The 15,092-nt window shown below is 38.0% G+C and overlaps 1 protein-coding gene across 1 annotated transcript in view; it reads left to right on the forward strand.

The window, feature by feature from the left end:
• TAFA1 (TAFA chemokine like family member 1) overlaps window positions 1-15,092 on the forward strand; it is a 674,509-nt gene that overhangs the window by 514,430 nt on the left and 144,987 nt on the right. The gene's annotated exons all lie outside the window — the stretch shown is intronic.

Below are 15,092 nucleotides of genomic sequence, written 5' to 3' on the forward strand. Positions count from 1 at the left end.
CCTGTGACTTCAAGCATCCAGGTCCCTCCTGCTGCTGCTCAAAATTTGTTTGGCAGTGGAAGGAGCCTTTGACTTGGCTCTCTCCCAAGAATCCTGTAGCAGACGGGGCGGGCACCAGGCCTGGAGCTACAGCTGTCCTGGTCCCCTCCCTGATCCCAGGGACCTTATTGTCCTGAAGCACTCTCCTTAATGTCTGATTTTTCAATGTCCTCTATAATTTTTGGTCTCCAACATTCATGTATGCTGGGATACCATTGGCTTTTCACTCTCATCTTCAAAAGATCTGCTAGGTGTTTCACACATGCACAAGGAGAAGTAGACATTGCTCCCACCTATTTCACTGCCATCTTCATCCTCCTATTTACATATTTTTATATTGTCTTTTGCGTTACAACTACAGACACCAGATAACCAAAAAAAAATTATTTTCTGTCTGAACATTTACAGAAAAAGTTTGCTGATCCCTGATCTAAAATATTTCTGGTTGCCACAGCAGCAGGAAGAAAGACCTATAGGATTTTGTACAAGGAATTAAAGATGCAGTATGGATGTGATATGTCACTTCTATTCATAATAATCATATTGCCCAACACCCCATAAGAGAACTAGGAACTACCACAAGTCCAGGAGGAGGAGATCCAGAGATAGTCATTTAGAAGCCCTAATTGCTGCTGTAGCTAAAATTAACAATAGCAGGGATACAAATAGCAAACACATGTTCTTATACCTCAGGAACAATTCTAAGGGCTTTGTCAGTGCTCATTAATTGATCTTCACAACAACCTCATAGTGAAAGTTCTATTATTTCCCCCATTTTACAGATGAGGAAGGTAATAATATTAGATTTAAATGATCTTCCTGAAGTCAATATAGCTAATAAAGGGTTAAGACACTACTTACACCCAGTCAAAACGGCTCCAATTTCAATCCAATCTCAACAATTCTACCACATGCAGACTCACTGGAACATAAGAAAGTCCAAGTATTGACACTGCAGAGACCACTTCCTCACAACACCCTTAATTGTAGAATTCAGTAGATACAAGCAACATGCAAATTTTAATTTTGCATAACAGATTTCCATAATACTTAATAATTTACTTAGGAGTTTACAAGTAATTACTAGCCCATAAATAGAAGTAAACTCTAACATCTGAGGGTTTTCATGTGGTTTTCCTATAGAAACCAAAGAAAGAACTTACAGTTTAAGGTCTTTAAGGACTCAGAAAGAGGACCCACTAATGGTAATTAAACACTAAAGTGAGAGCTTCTTCCAGGGGATAGTGTTTTATAGTCACTCCTCCATTGATGATATCAAATTATATCTTGATGTTCTTGACTTTAATTCTAAGCCAATTCAGAAATATTCCTTGGGAATGTATTGTTTTTGTTTTTGTTTTTTTAGCTGGAGGAAAAATGTCATGAAACACTTATGATTCAGAGATGATAGGTTTGGAATCATACATTGCCTGCTTTATTTCTTGGCAGTGTTTCATGTTTTCATAGTGCAGTTTATGTATTATCACTGGCCATGTTCCTTTTAACACCCATTACACTTGCCTGTGAGGGATAATAGAAGAATCTCATTTTAAATAATTTTTAAAAGTTCATAATTATTGTTGCACTTCCTTCTTTGCATTTATTTCTCTCTTTCTTAAAAATACATTTTATTAATTATGCTATTACAAGTGTCCCATTCCCCCCCCCTTGATAATCCTCCACCCTGTACACCCTCTCCCACACACATTCCCCCTCTTTAGTTCATGTCCACGGGTCATACATATAAGTTCTTTGCCTTCTACATTTCCTACATTATTCTCAACCTCCCCCTCTCTATCTTCTACCTACCATTTATACTACTTATTCTCTGTACATTTCCCCACTCTCTCCCTGTCTCATTCCCTTCTGATAACCCTTCGGGTGATTTCCATTTCTATGATTCTGTTCCTGTTCTAGTTGCTTGCTTAGTTTGTTTTTGTTTTTGCATTTGTTTTGGGTTTGGTTGTTAATAGCTGTGAGTTTATTGTCATTTTACTGTTCATAGTTTTTATCTTCTTTTTCTTAAATAAGTCCCTTTAGCATTTCAAATAATAAGGGCTGGGTAATGATGAACTCCTTTAACTTGACCTTATCTGCCTTTCCATTCTAAATGAAAGCTTTGCTGGATAGAGTAATCTTGGATGTAGGTTCCTGCCTTTCATGACTTGGAACACATCTTTCCAGTCCCTTCTTGCCTGCAAGATTTCTTTTGAGAAATCAGCTGACAGACTCATGGGCACTCCTTTGTAGGAAACGGTCTCATTTTCTCTTGCTGCTTTTAAGATTCTCTCCTTATATTTAATCTTGGCTAGTATAATTATGATGTGCCTTGGTGTGTGCTTTCTTGGCTCCAACTTCTTTGGGACTCTCTGAGCTTCCTGGACTTCCTGGAAGTCTATTTCCTTTGCCAGATTGGGGGAGCTCTCCTTCAATATTTGTTCAAATAAGTTTTCAATTTGTTGCTCTTCCCCTTCTCCTTCTGATATCCTTATGATTCAGATGTTGGAATGTTCAAAGATGTCCTGGAGGTTCCTAAGTCTCTCCTCATTTTTTTGAATTCTTCTTTCTTCATTCTGTTCTGGTTGACTGTTTCTTTCTTCCTTCTGGTCCACACCGTTGATCTGAGTCCCAATTTCCTTCCCATCACTGTTGGTTCCCTGTACATTTTCCTTTATTTCACTTAGCATAGCCTTCATTTTTTCATCTAATTGGTGACGATATTCAACCAATTCTGTAAGCATCCTGATTACCAGTGTTTTGATTACCAATGATGACTAGTTACAGTAATAATGGTAACAAAAATGACTAACAGGCTATCTGATATGTTGGCTATCTCTTCGTGCTTAGTGGTATTTTTTCTGAAGCTTTCATCTGTTCATTAATTTTGACCATTTTTTTTTTGTCTTGGCAGGCCTGTTACATAGTAAGGAGCACAGTCTTAGGTGTTCACCAGGGTGGGACAACCCACATGGCTGCATTGTGATGCTGTATGTGGGGGAGGGGGTCGAGAGGGAACAGTGCTGCTTGGTCCACTCTCTGTGGGTTTTCAGTCACTTTCCCCACTACCCACAATCAAATTGGGGCCTTCTGGTGCTGATTCCCTGGTGAGTGGGTTTGCATGCATTCTAGGACCCTGTTGGTCTCTCTAATGAACTGCCCTGTGAGGCTGGGAGTTTCTCCTGCTGCCATCTCAACCCCCACAGATGTTTGTGATGCTTTAATTTCCCACACTGAAACTCTGGGTTGTGCTGTCTGTCTGACTCCCCAGTTATTCCTGCCAGTTTATGTGCTCATGAATGTGGGGTCACCTAGTCCACAATATGCCGTGTTTCCAAGTATGCCAGCTTTGTCTTGCCCAGCAGCTTCTGCCTTGCCTACCCTGGTTCTCCAGCCACAGCCTTGCTGGGAGTCCTCTTTGCCTGGCTGCCCATCTCTGTCCCTTCTACCTGTCTGGATGAATGTTTCTTCTTTAAATCTTAGGTTGTCGTACTTCCATACAGTTCAATTTATTGGCAGTTCTGGGTTTTTTTGTATGTTTGTTTGTTTTTAAATTTGTCGTAGTCCTTCTCTTTAAATTTTTTTTAGTTTTTTTTACTTGCTTTTTTGTTGTTCAGTTACACTTGTCTACATTTTCTCCCCAGCACTCAGCCCCCCACCCAGCCAAACACACCTCCCTCCCTTGCTTCCAACTTCCCCCTATGTTTTGTCTATGTGTTCTTTATAATAGTTCCTGAAAACCCTTCTCCCTTCTGTCGCCTCCCACCTCCCCTCTGGCTATTGTTAGATTGTTCTTAATTTCTCTAGTTATATTTTGTTTTTATTTTTCTTTTATTGATTATGTTCTAGTTAAAGGTGAGATCATATGGTATTTGTCCCTCACTGACTGTCTTATTTCAATTAGCATAATGCTCTCCAGTTCCAACCATGTTGTCCTTCTTTTGGTTGTGCAAGGAGGCACAGTGTGTCTACTTATGCCTCTATCTTGGCCAGAAGTCTCCTATTTCTTTTTTTGGTGATCTCATTTTATATTTTTATTTTTTAACATGTTTAAAGTTATCATTTTTATTACTTGTTTTTAACTTTTTTGATTTGATCTTTACTGTATTTTTCCATTATGATTTAGTCCTCTTGTCCCCTGTGGCACAATCACCACACTGTTGTCCATGTCCATGAGTCATTTTTCCTTTTTGCTCAATTCTTCCAACCCCTAACCTCTGCATGTATTTCTGCTTATGTGGCATTAACTAAATGTCATCAAGAAACACAGAACAAAAATAAATAAAGAGGTAAGAGCAATAGGCAAGGATGGAATGTAGAAAGCATATTAGACCACCCACCATTGCATGAACAACTCTGACATTTGACAAAATGGTCCTGGGGCCTTACAGGTAAATTCCTTCATTTTCCAGCCTTTCAGAATTCTATCTTCCACCAAACTCATCAGATTGTAACCACCTCTAGTGTTGTCTTTGAAATTGGGACTCATTTTTATGTTAATAGAGGAATACCAGCACTTATGTATAGTGTGCCTACTGTGTGCTGTTTGGTGTATTAATTACTTTTAATGCATAACCTCTAATGGTCATAATATCCCTTAAGTTAGACATTTTACTTGCAAGAGATCAGGGCTCAGAAATTGCAACTTTTCCTAAGTCACCCAACTAATAACTCAAATGATCTTAATTATTTGAAATATTGTTTAAATATTAATATATTCAACCTTCATGCCAGTGTTTCAGATAATTTTAGAGAAATTAATATAGCTCAAGGAGCGGTTTATATAAAATAGGATTGCCTGTCTCTTTTCTAGAAAGTGTTTCTAAATTGTTCCTAGCCTTGAAGGCTAGTACAACTTGGTAAGCTCGTACCCAGATGGACCAGTGATGGTAGTGAAGCACAGAGTTGGGAGAGATCTAAGCTGGATTTAGATTGAGAATGTTGGCCCTTAGAGGGAAACAGAAGACACAGATATTTTTCTAAGTCTTATTTTATCACAACTCTTTCCCAATCACAATAATAGAATATTTGTTTGTTTGTTTGTTTGTTTGTTTGTTTTAGATCATGGCCCAAGGAAGCTGAAGGGAATTGATGCTGTCATTTAGTTTCCAGAAACTCAAATCCAGTGTAAATGTCCTACTTTGAGGTAGAAGCTTCCCTTTGTATTGTTTTGGAAGTCATCTAGCCTTTGAGTGACTTCCTTTCCTGGACAATAAGTCATTTCTGTGGTTGCATTAATTTGTAGATTTGTAGTGTATTGACAGCAAGTCCAGATCAGGCAAGCAAATTTGGATACAGAGACTAGACAGATGGAGATGTTATGCCCTTATTTTATTTTAGCAAAAGTATTAGGAAGAGCTGAGAATAACACAAAAGCAGTCTGATATCCAAACCATTGTTCAAGTTCCTCTCCTTAATACTATCCTTACTGGAAAAGAGTAAAAGTTTTAAAGTATTTAAATACCAGAAAAGAATCAAGGATATTGTTGTGACCTCATTAGTGCACATTTGAGTAAAATGTATTCCCATGTTGTTAGTGCAGTTATTAAAAATGATTTCTGCAGTAAGTTTCAATATATCCAATGTTTAAGTCATTTTCTTCTTTAAAAAATATAAAGAGAAATCCAGGAGATAGGTGTTGATTTTATTGTGGTATACATGACTTTAAGCAATCTTATTTTAGGGGAATAATAAGGTCTAAATATAGTGCCCAAATCATTGGCCTGGTGTGAGAGTAGGCATTTGAGTATGAGGAAAAGTCTATGTTGGTGAAAAGAAGAAAAGAAAATCAGTCTGTTTTTTTCCACTAATAATCATGATCTGATCAAAGATGATGTTTCCAGTAGTATTATTAACAGCAGAATATCTTCTAGTGCTTACTCTAAAAAAGATATTATTTAACCACTTTCCTTATACTTACTTAATTTTCACCCCCATTTAGTCCTCAAAACAACCCTATGAAATCAATTCTATCATCACCCATATTTGACCAAAAAAAAACTCCTGAGGCATAGAATGGAAAACAATAGGACTTATATCATGATGGTCAGGTCATAGAATCTGTGATCAGATTCATTATGTTATTCAGCCTCAAACATGACTGTCTGGCTTAGATTTTTTTTCCATTTTTTTACATTTGTCTGTCTTTTATGTACCGCAGAGCCCTAGGAGGGAAAAGATGGTAATTTGTTTAAACAAGTGTATAAACAAGTCGTGCAGCCATTTTTCCCTCCTCAACCAAATCATGCTTAAAGATTGATTAGTGTCTCTTGTCAGTGATTTACAAAGACACTTGGAGCTGCCTTCCAGTCCATTGGGTCAATAAAGCATTGTAACACAATCTTAAATATTCATTTCTGACATCCACAACAATAGATTCCAAGAGAGCTATTTATAAGGCCTTGATCAAGAAGTCTTGTAAAAGTGAATCTCAAAAAATCTGTGCTTTGTCTCACACATAATAGCTTTTAAAGAAAAGAACCATTTGCAATAAAGTAAAAATGCAAGGGCCGGAATAAGCACTGTCAGTCTTACATCTGTAGTCACAATGTATTCATTTTCTCCAGAAGTTGGTAGAGAAGCAGATATATCCTGGCTTAACTATTAATTAGGTCTGAAGTTACCTTATGGTTTCTCTTAATTGTTATTTCATTTTCCAGTCATTTTATTTAGAATAAAAAACTTTTACTTGTGCTTTTTGGCTCTACTCCAAACCAGTGTTTAAGATGCTTTTTCTTGAAGATATAGAAGATCATTTCTTTGCAAAGGCTACATGTATCATTCAAGTTTGTTTCTGAGATGACTATATATGGATACTCAGGGAAAGTTCCACTAAAAGAATCAATCGGTATTCAATCTTTCTTCTTTTCTTTTTCCTTCTCTTATTTTCCTTTTTCTTTTTTCCTTCTTCTCTCTCTGCTTCCCTTCCTTTTTTCTTCCTTTGCTTCTTCCCTTTCTTTCTTTCTTCATATCGATCAGTCATTTAATCATTTGGTCATTTACAAATGTGTGCCTGCCTACTATTATGCCAGGCATGGGGGATAAAGAAATAAACAGGATGTGGCCCCCCGCCACGGTTGAGAATCCAGCCCAAAAGGACAGGCAGGCAGTGAACCAGTTTTTCCAGGAGACATACTACAAAAGCACACAATGAGAATCAAGAGATAGTCTCCAAGAAATGGGCTAATTCAACAAATATTTACAGACCAGACCTGAGCCCAGTACAGAGGACAAAGTGGTGAAACAGAAAAAATTGCAACACTTATGCTCAGTAATAAAGTAAAACATTATTTTAAAGGTCAAAATAATGCAATGAGGATATTATTGTGGGATAATTATGAGAGGTTGTAGGATTATATAACAGGGTCTCTAACAGGAAAGAACTAAACAGTGAATACAGGGGTGAAAAAATGTACAGGTTAAGACTTACTTCTTTAAAAAAAAGATTATTTTATTCTATTCCAACTTTACAATTTCCCATAGCATCTTCTTTCCCAGAAAAGCTGGCGCTGTGATAATTTCTAATTGCTTCACCATGCTTAGTCTTGGACATGAAACCATCAACAACAAAATATACTACTGAATGTCAAATTCCCTGGCAGATGAAAAGGATTAAACATTAGCAAATTCTTACAAGTGCCCATTCTTAAATGGCTAACCCAGATTGTAGCTCAGAGTAGTCCAGTTGATGGGTATAAGCTATTTCTATTAGATGTGTATTCTGAGGGCAAACTATTTTATGAAGACAACCTTCAAGTTTTTAGCCATCTGCCTGGCAGTCATACCTAATCTCATCTTTCCTTTCCATTATCACATATAATTGTAATCACTGAGGACTCTTTTTAAAAGAAATGGTATCCTATCAGTTCATCTTCTTTGTGTTTCCTCATTTGAATAGAGCCAGGCAATGATCCACTGAGCTGGGAAGGAGGGATCAGTGCTAAGAGCATATTGGGCTTGGCATTTTTTTAACTTCTCCAGCTCCAAGAGAGTTGAAGCTGCCAGAAATAATCTTGAAAGGTTGTAGGATTTTTTTTCTTTTTGGATATTAGAAACTTTTTCTTCCTGTTAAAAATAGGTTTTGACAATGTACTCAGAGCTCTGACAAACCAAAGAGAAAGAACAGAAGGGGAGATAGAGAGCTGCCCAGAGAAGCTTCCCTGCAAGGGGCCTTCCCATCAACACATGTGGGGAATGGGCAACGTGGGTGAGAAGCAAGACAGTCATTCTCAAAACGTGTGGTGGTGGGAGAACTTGTTAACGGATGTCCATCTAACACATTTTTTTTCAGATAGCCTGCATTAGCCAGTTAATTACTGCATTTCCCTTATGATCTGAAAGAACAATAGAATCTCTTAGAAGGCTAGAGTTGGGGGTTAAAGCTAATTTCTTATATTTTACTGAGGTGTTTCCCACAGACAAAGAAAAGTGAGGACAGAGACAATAATCTGAAAAATCTGAGTAGTACAGACAACCTTCATACTGGCTTGTTCCTTGTGCCACATTCTCTGCCATTAACTAGTAGGTTACCTCACTTGTCTTGTTTGCTAGCTCTGCAGATGCTGGGTGAAATCCAGAAAAGAAGCCATTTTTCAGATAATCCATAAAAAAATGGAAAGCTCAATTTCCCAAGCACTTAAATAACCACTTTGAGAGATCATAGATCATCTTGAAACTATTTTGACTTGGAATGAGATAAAATTTAGGAATGGATTTTCATTGGCATCAAAGAAAAGTCTAAAAGGCATTTCATGGCATATATTATTTTGATTTTTCAGTAATCTTGACAGTTTTCAGAGAATAGTTCACTAGGTAGTCTTTAAAATGCAGATAAAATTAAAGGGGTAATTGTCCAGTTCCCAGAAAGAGTTATGAGAAACCTAAGTTTACTTTGCTTTTATTGAGGAAAAAGCTGGAAAATGTTGTGGTTTCCAGTAACCTTTTGAAACAGCCAGAAAATGAGGACAATAGATAAGTAAGACTTAAAAGTCTTTTCCATAGGGTTTTGAAAAATTCCATCCCTGTGATTATAATACAGGTCCAAAATTTTATTTCTTCTCATAGAATTTGAACAGCTTCTCATTGTGTCTTGGATAGAAATAGTCATCATGGGCTCCTGATATACTCAAGAAGTAAAAAGACATATAGAATTTGGAGGAGGGATGTATCTTACAAAGTTACTGTATACTACAATACCAAATTCATCCAACCTTCTCAAGAAACAGTTCCACACTGTTTGATTGTACAAAAATCCATGATAGATTTTTTGTTTATTTTTCATCTTGCTCAATCATCCATGCATTCATCTATCCATCATCCATTCAACAAATACTTTTCAGTATTTTAGGGAGCTGATCATCAGCTGAATAAAGTTGTTTTCACGTTTTCCTTAGCAGATAAATCCACAAAGAATAGATTATTATACTGAATGTTAACAATTAAATAACTAGAGTAGTTTTGTACTTTCCTCCAGTGGACATAACTGAGCCCTATCAAATAAGCTATAGAGCCTCACAAAGCATAACTTGAAAATTTCCAGTCAAAGGACTACAGATGTGAGTCTTGTTTTGTCAAAGATTCAGTATTTTTGTCCTGTCAATACAATTCAGTAGACCCAGATTTCATGATCAGGATAGATTGAAAGATTAAATTTCTATGATTAACTATGGCTAGGTCATTTACAAATGTAAACCTTGGGAATCAGGAGATCTGGGTATGATGGCACCAAACACACTTTATAAATGTTTGTGTTACAAACATTTATAAAGTTTATAAAGTTTATAAAAGAGGCTGTGGGCCTCTAAGACCTGGTCTAGTCTCCACATTGGCGTACCTGAGAAGTAGGTATTATTGAAACCATAGTTCAACTTGGCATGACCATATGAGCTTGTTATTTAAAGCAATATGTCTCTGGTTTCAAGTGGGCAAATCCATCATCTATGGGCCTGAGGAAAATGTGGTCTGGCATCATTGATTTTATATACAAGTTTTTATGAAAACGGAGCACTTGTCAACTCCCAATCACTGAGTCCTCCTCCCTTTTCAGAGAAATGGCAGCATGAGTGCAAGAGTAACACTGGGAAAAAGCACTCAATATGAGGTCAGTGGATGTGGGTTCTGGTCCAGGTGATGCAAGCTGCTTACTAAATAAAATGTGGACAAGTGTTTAAGCCCCTCTGGATCTCAGTTGCTTCCTCTATAAAATGAGGGTAATCATAACCTCATTGAGCAAAAAATACATTGAAGATTTGTAATGTGTCTACCATGGTATCGGACACATAGTAAATATTCAATACATGGTTAGCTCCTGTAATATTATTTTCACCATTAGTTATGTGGCTGTGTCATTTGGAAGTTTCAAGTCTGCATCCTCACTAGAAAATAGGAATAACAAGAATCTTTGTTCTATTTTTTAACTATTTTGCAGATTAAATGAAATGTGTATTAGAGTCACTTGTTAAGCCCTAATAATAATATTCCAGACAATGTTAAGTAAAGAAAACAATAATAAGCCCTATCTTTGAGGAGATTATATTCCAGGGGTAAAACACACAGACAATAAGTATAATTAATAAACAAATTATATACCAATGTGGACCCTGGCCTTCAGTGTCTGTGGTGTAGTGGATGAGATGAACAAATTCACACAGACTACCCAAGTCCTGTGGAGAAAAAGGGATGGTATGGCCACTCTCTCAAGGGGAGAGTGCCTTGACACTTGCCTTGAAAGGTTTTTACTGGCTTTCTTTTTTTATTATTATTATTCTTAAATTTTAACCATTGTTCAAGTACAGTTTTCTCCCTTTTACTCCCAATCCAGCCCAACCATTCAACCCTCCCCACTTCCATCCCATTACAACCCTCCCCCTAGTTTTTGTCCATGTGTCCTTTAAATTTGTTCCTATAAACCCTTCCCATTCTCCCCTAAAACTCCCTCTTTTCTCCCCACTGGTCACGGTCAGCCTGTACTCCATTTCAGTGTCTTTGATTATACTTTGCTTCTTTCTTTGTTTTGTTGTTTAGGTTCCTGTTAAAGGTGAGATCATATGGTATTTGTCTTTCACTGCCTGGTTTATTTTGCTTAGCATAATGCTTTCCAGCTACATCCAAGCTGTTGCAAAGGGTAGGAGCTCCTTCTTTCTTTCTGCTGCATGGAATTCAATTGTGTAAATGTACCATAGTTTTTTGATCCATTCATTTACTGATGGGCATCTAGGTTGCTTCCAGCACCTAGCTATTGTAAATTGTGCTGCTATGAACATCGGGGTGCAAAGGTTCTTTTGGATTGATGGTGTAGTGTTCTTAGAATATAGTCCCAGCAGTGGAATTGCAGGGTCAAAAGGAAGATCCATTTTTAGTTTTCTGAGGAAGTTCATACTGCTTTCCATAGTGGTTGTACCAGTCTGCAGTCCCACCAACAGTGCACTAGGGTCCCCTTTTCTCCACAACCTCTCCAACACTTGTTGTTTGTTGCTTTCTTTATGATGGCCATTCTGACCCATGTGAAGTGGTATCTCATTGTGGTTTTAATTTGCATCTCTCTCATAGCTAGCAATATTGAACATCGTCTCATGTGTCTTTGGATCTTCTGTATGCCCTCCTTGGGGAAGTGTCTGTTCAAGTCCTTTGCCCATTTTTTAATTGGGTTCCTTGTCTTCTTAGAGTGGGGTCATGTATGTTCTTTATATATTTTGGAGGTTGAACCCTTGTCTGAGGTATCATTGGCAAATATGTTTTCCCATACAGTTGGTTCTCTTTTTATTTTGATACTGTTTTCTTCAGCTGTGTAGAAGCTTTTTATTTTGATGAGGTCCCATTTGTTTATTCTTCCCTTTATGTCCCTTGCTCTAGGGGACATGTCAGTAGAAAAGTTTCTGCGTGATATATCTGAGATTTTCCTACCTGTGTTCTCCTCTAGGACTTTAATGGTGTCACAGTTTATATTTAAGTCTTTTAACCACCTTGAACTTATTTTTGTATAAGGTGTAGGTTGGTGCTCGGGTTTCATTTTTTTGCATGTAGCTGTCCAGTTCTCCCAACACCATTTGTTGAAGAGGCTATTTTTACTCCATTTTATGTTGCTGCCTTCTTTGTCAAATATTAATTGACCATAAAGACTTGGGTTTATTTCTGGGCTTTCTGTTCTATTCCATTGGTCCATGTACCTGTTTTTATGAAGGTTTTTACTGGCTTTCTAATAGCATACATCAAAAAAGGTTCTCATTTATTAAGCTCAGGTTTGCTTTAGGTAATTACTTTTACAGATAATAAAGGAAAGGATGCTACTGATTACTTTCTACAGATTAACAGGGTAAAAATATTGCAAATGCAAGGGAACAATAAGAGAAATTGGTCTGGTTACACTTCAATCCTTAAAAGAATTAGCACAGACTTCAGGAAGTTGCTTTAAAGATAATACAGTAACCATTTGCAGCTTCAACTCAGGGTGAGGGAGTTTTAGCAAGAGCAAGTCTCAGAGCAGCCTAGATATAATGCAGGCCTGTCCTCCCATGGAAGAACTGATCCATAGGTTTGGCATCCTGTGTGCTGCCACATGCCTATGGGCTTTCCAATAGGACTGGGCTACATTTGCCATTGCCGGGCAGGTCAGTTCCCTATAATATACCATATTTGAAAGTTACAGGTACCCTGGAGGCAGGGGCATAGAGGAAAGTGCTACTAAGGAAATTACGATTTAATATGGTGGTCAATTGTGTCTTTGATAAAATGACATATGGATAAATACGTGGAAGAGGTGAGAAAACAAGCCAGAGATCTGTTAGAAGAGTGCCAAGGGAGGTGCATAGTTCAACTCATCAAATCCAAAAATTCCTGTTATTTGTAGCAACACCTCCCTGGGTTTAGGGCAACATTCTGGAGAGATCATGCCTGCCATGCTCAGGTCAAAGCCTATAAGGAAACCATGTCCCTGGAGCAGAGAGAAGGGTGGTAGCAAGTGAAGTCTAATTTGATTAGAGGTTGGCCAGGGCAGGTAAGGTAATTATCCTTGATAACTACTCTAAGCAGTGTCATACTTCCTTTTGGAAGTTCCTCAACAACAAGGAATGATTGCTTGTGACATGAGCAAAGAAGTATGAGTTTTAGAGTCAAACATGCATGAAATAGTACTTGTGTGATACTAGGAAGGTTATTCAATGTCTCTGGTCATCAAGTTTTTATCTGTAATGCAAAGACAATAACTGTACAATTGCTGTGAAGTTTATAATTAATGTAGGTCAAGTGCCAAGTGCAGTGCCCAGCACCCATTTCAGAACTTGCTAAATAAAAGGGAGTGCTGAGATTACACAGAACTGCCTCTTTGGCTCATCTACAATTAGGCTATGAGGGACTGCCTTTGGGCCTCCAGTTGGCCACTTTGTCTATTATTTAACTCAGTGCAGTAACTTGAATAATCTGGCATGTCTATCACTGGTTCTGCTGGAATGACTATAAATCAAATAAGATTCAAGATATGTCTTGAAGCCTTAATATGCTCTGTGCTGTTTTCAGTCATAGACACTGCTCAAGTCTTGTATTAAAGTCAAATAGTTACTTTTAAATCAGTGGTATTTCATGAAGTGTCAAACCAGTTATTACTGATTTGACTGAGGGAATTTGCAGCTGATAATATAAGCTAAAGTGACCTAATAGTAGGTATCTGTGTTAAAGAGTATAATGTGTTATTAGCACTGTTGTTACATTAACTCTAATCTCAATGAGGGGCATGTGATGAAACTGAGATTTTCTTTCAATGATCCAAGTTCAAATCTCTTTACTTCCTGCTCAGAATCTAGCAATGTCCTTTTGTTACCTTTGTTGCTACTTTGCCTTCTGTAACCACTCCTGAAAACAGCAGCCTAGTTGGTCACTCTATATCAATATTGAGATCACATCAGTACTTGACTTTAAAATACCCATCTGTGCTACATTGCAACATAGAATTACAGCAATGTCTCTCCCTGGAGATGGAAGCCTTCTCTAATTAAATGCTATTTCATGTCTTCAATTCCATCTACTCTAATGTATTTTTAAAATATGCTGACTGAGACTTGTGGTCAAGATGGTATAGTAGGTAAACACTGTGTTCACTTCCTCCCATAACCACATCAAAATTATAACTAAATTATAGAATAACCACTTGAACACAAGCCAAACACAAGTCCTCCAGCTATGGACATAAAGAAGAAGACACAAGGAGACTGATAGGAAGGGCAGAGATATGAAATAGGCTGGTACCACATTTGCATGAAGCAATTAAGAATTGGGAGGGATATCTCAGCTATGGAAATCCCCACTGACAAGTAAGGGGTCTATCCACACACCAGGCTCCCAAGCCTAGAATACCAGTGCCAGGAGGAGAAGTTTCTGCAACAGCTGGCTGTGAAAACCAGGGATTCCTTCCAGGCAAGGCACAAAGCTGCTATATGAGGCACAGAGCTACTATAGACCCAAGAGTCCTCTTAAAGGGACCACACACAGACTCACTAGCTCACAAACACTTGTCCCAAGCTACAGTGAAGGGAGAGCCTCTCAAAAAGCACATATATGTGTGTGTGTGCGGACATGTGTGTGCATATATATATATATATATATATATATATATATATATGAACTAAACTGTCTTGTTTCAAGGGGAGAAGTGGAAGGGCAGCTCTCTCCAAGACTAAAGTGCTGGCAGGCACCATTGTTTCTCTGCTGATCCCTTGCCCCACATAACCTGCAGGTGCAGGTTGTCACCAAATCTGAGTCTGCATTAACCTGACTAACACTGCTCTTGCTCAATCCTGGTGATTCTCTGAGAACCCATCCCATTCAATTCACCCAAATATCTTCCACATGTAATTCACAAAACCATCAGTCTGGGCCCACATTATAGGCTTTCCTAAATTTCTCAAAGATCCACAAACACCAAACAAGCAACAGCTGGCCTTGGCATGCTCTATACCTATGCTAGATGGCCCCAAGCCCTGTACTAGTGGGAGCTGGTCTCAGTTCACAGTGTACTCATTCCCAGACACCTCCAAGCCCAGCACAGATAACTAACAAGTACAGGTAAG

The sequence above is a fragment of the Phyllostomus discolor genome, chromosome 7, assembly GCF_004126475.2.
Source record: "Phyllostomus discolor isolate MPI-MPIP mPhyDis1 chromosome 7, mPhyDis1.pri.v3, whole genome shotgun sequence".
Classification (NCBI taxonomy): Eukaryota; Metazoa; Chordata; class Mammalia; order Chiroptera; family Phyllostomidae; genus Phyllostomus; species Phyllostomus discolor.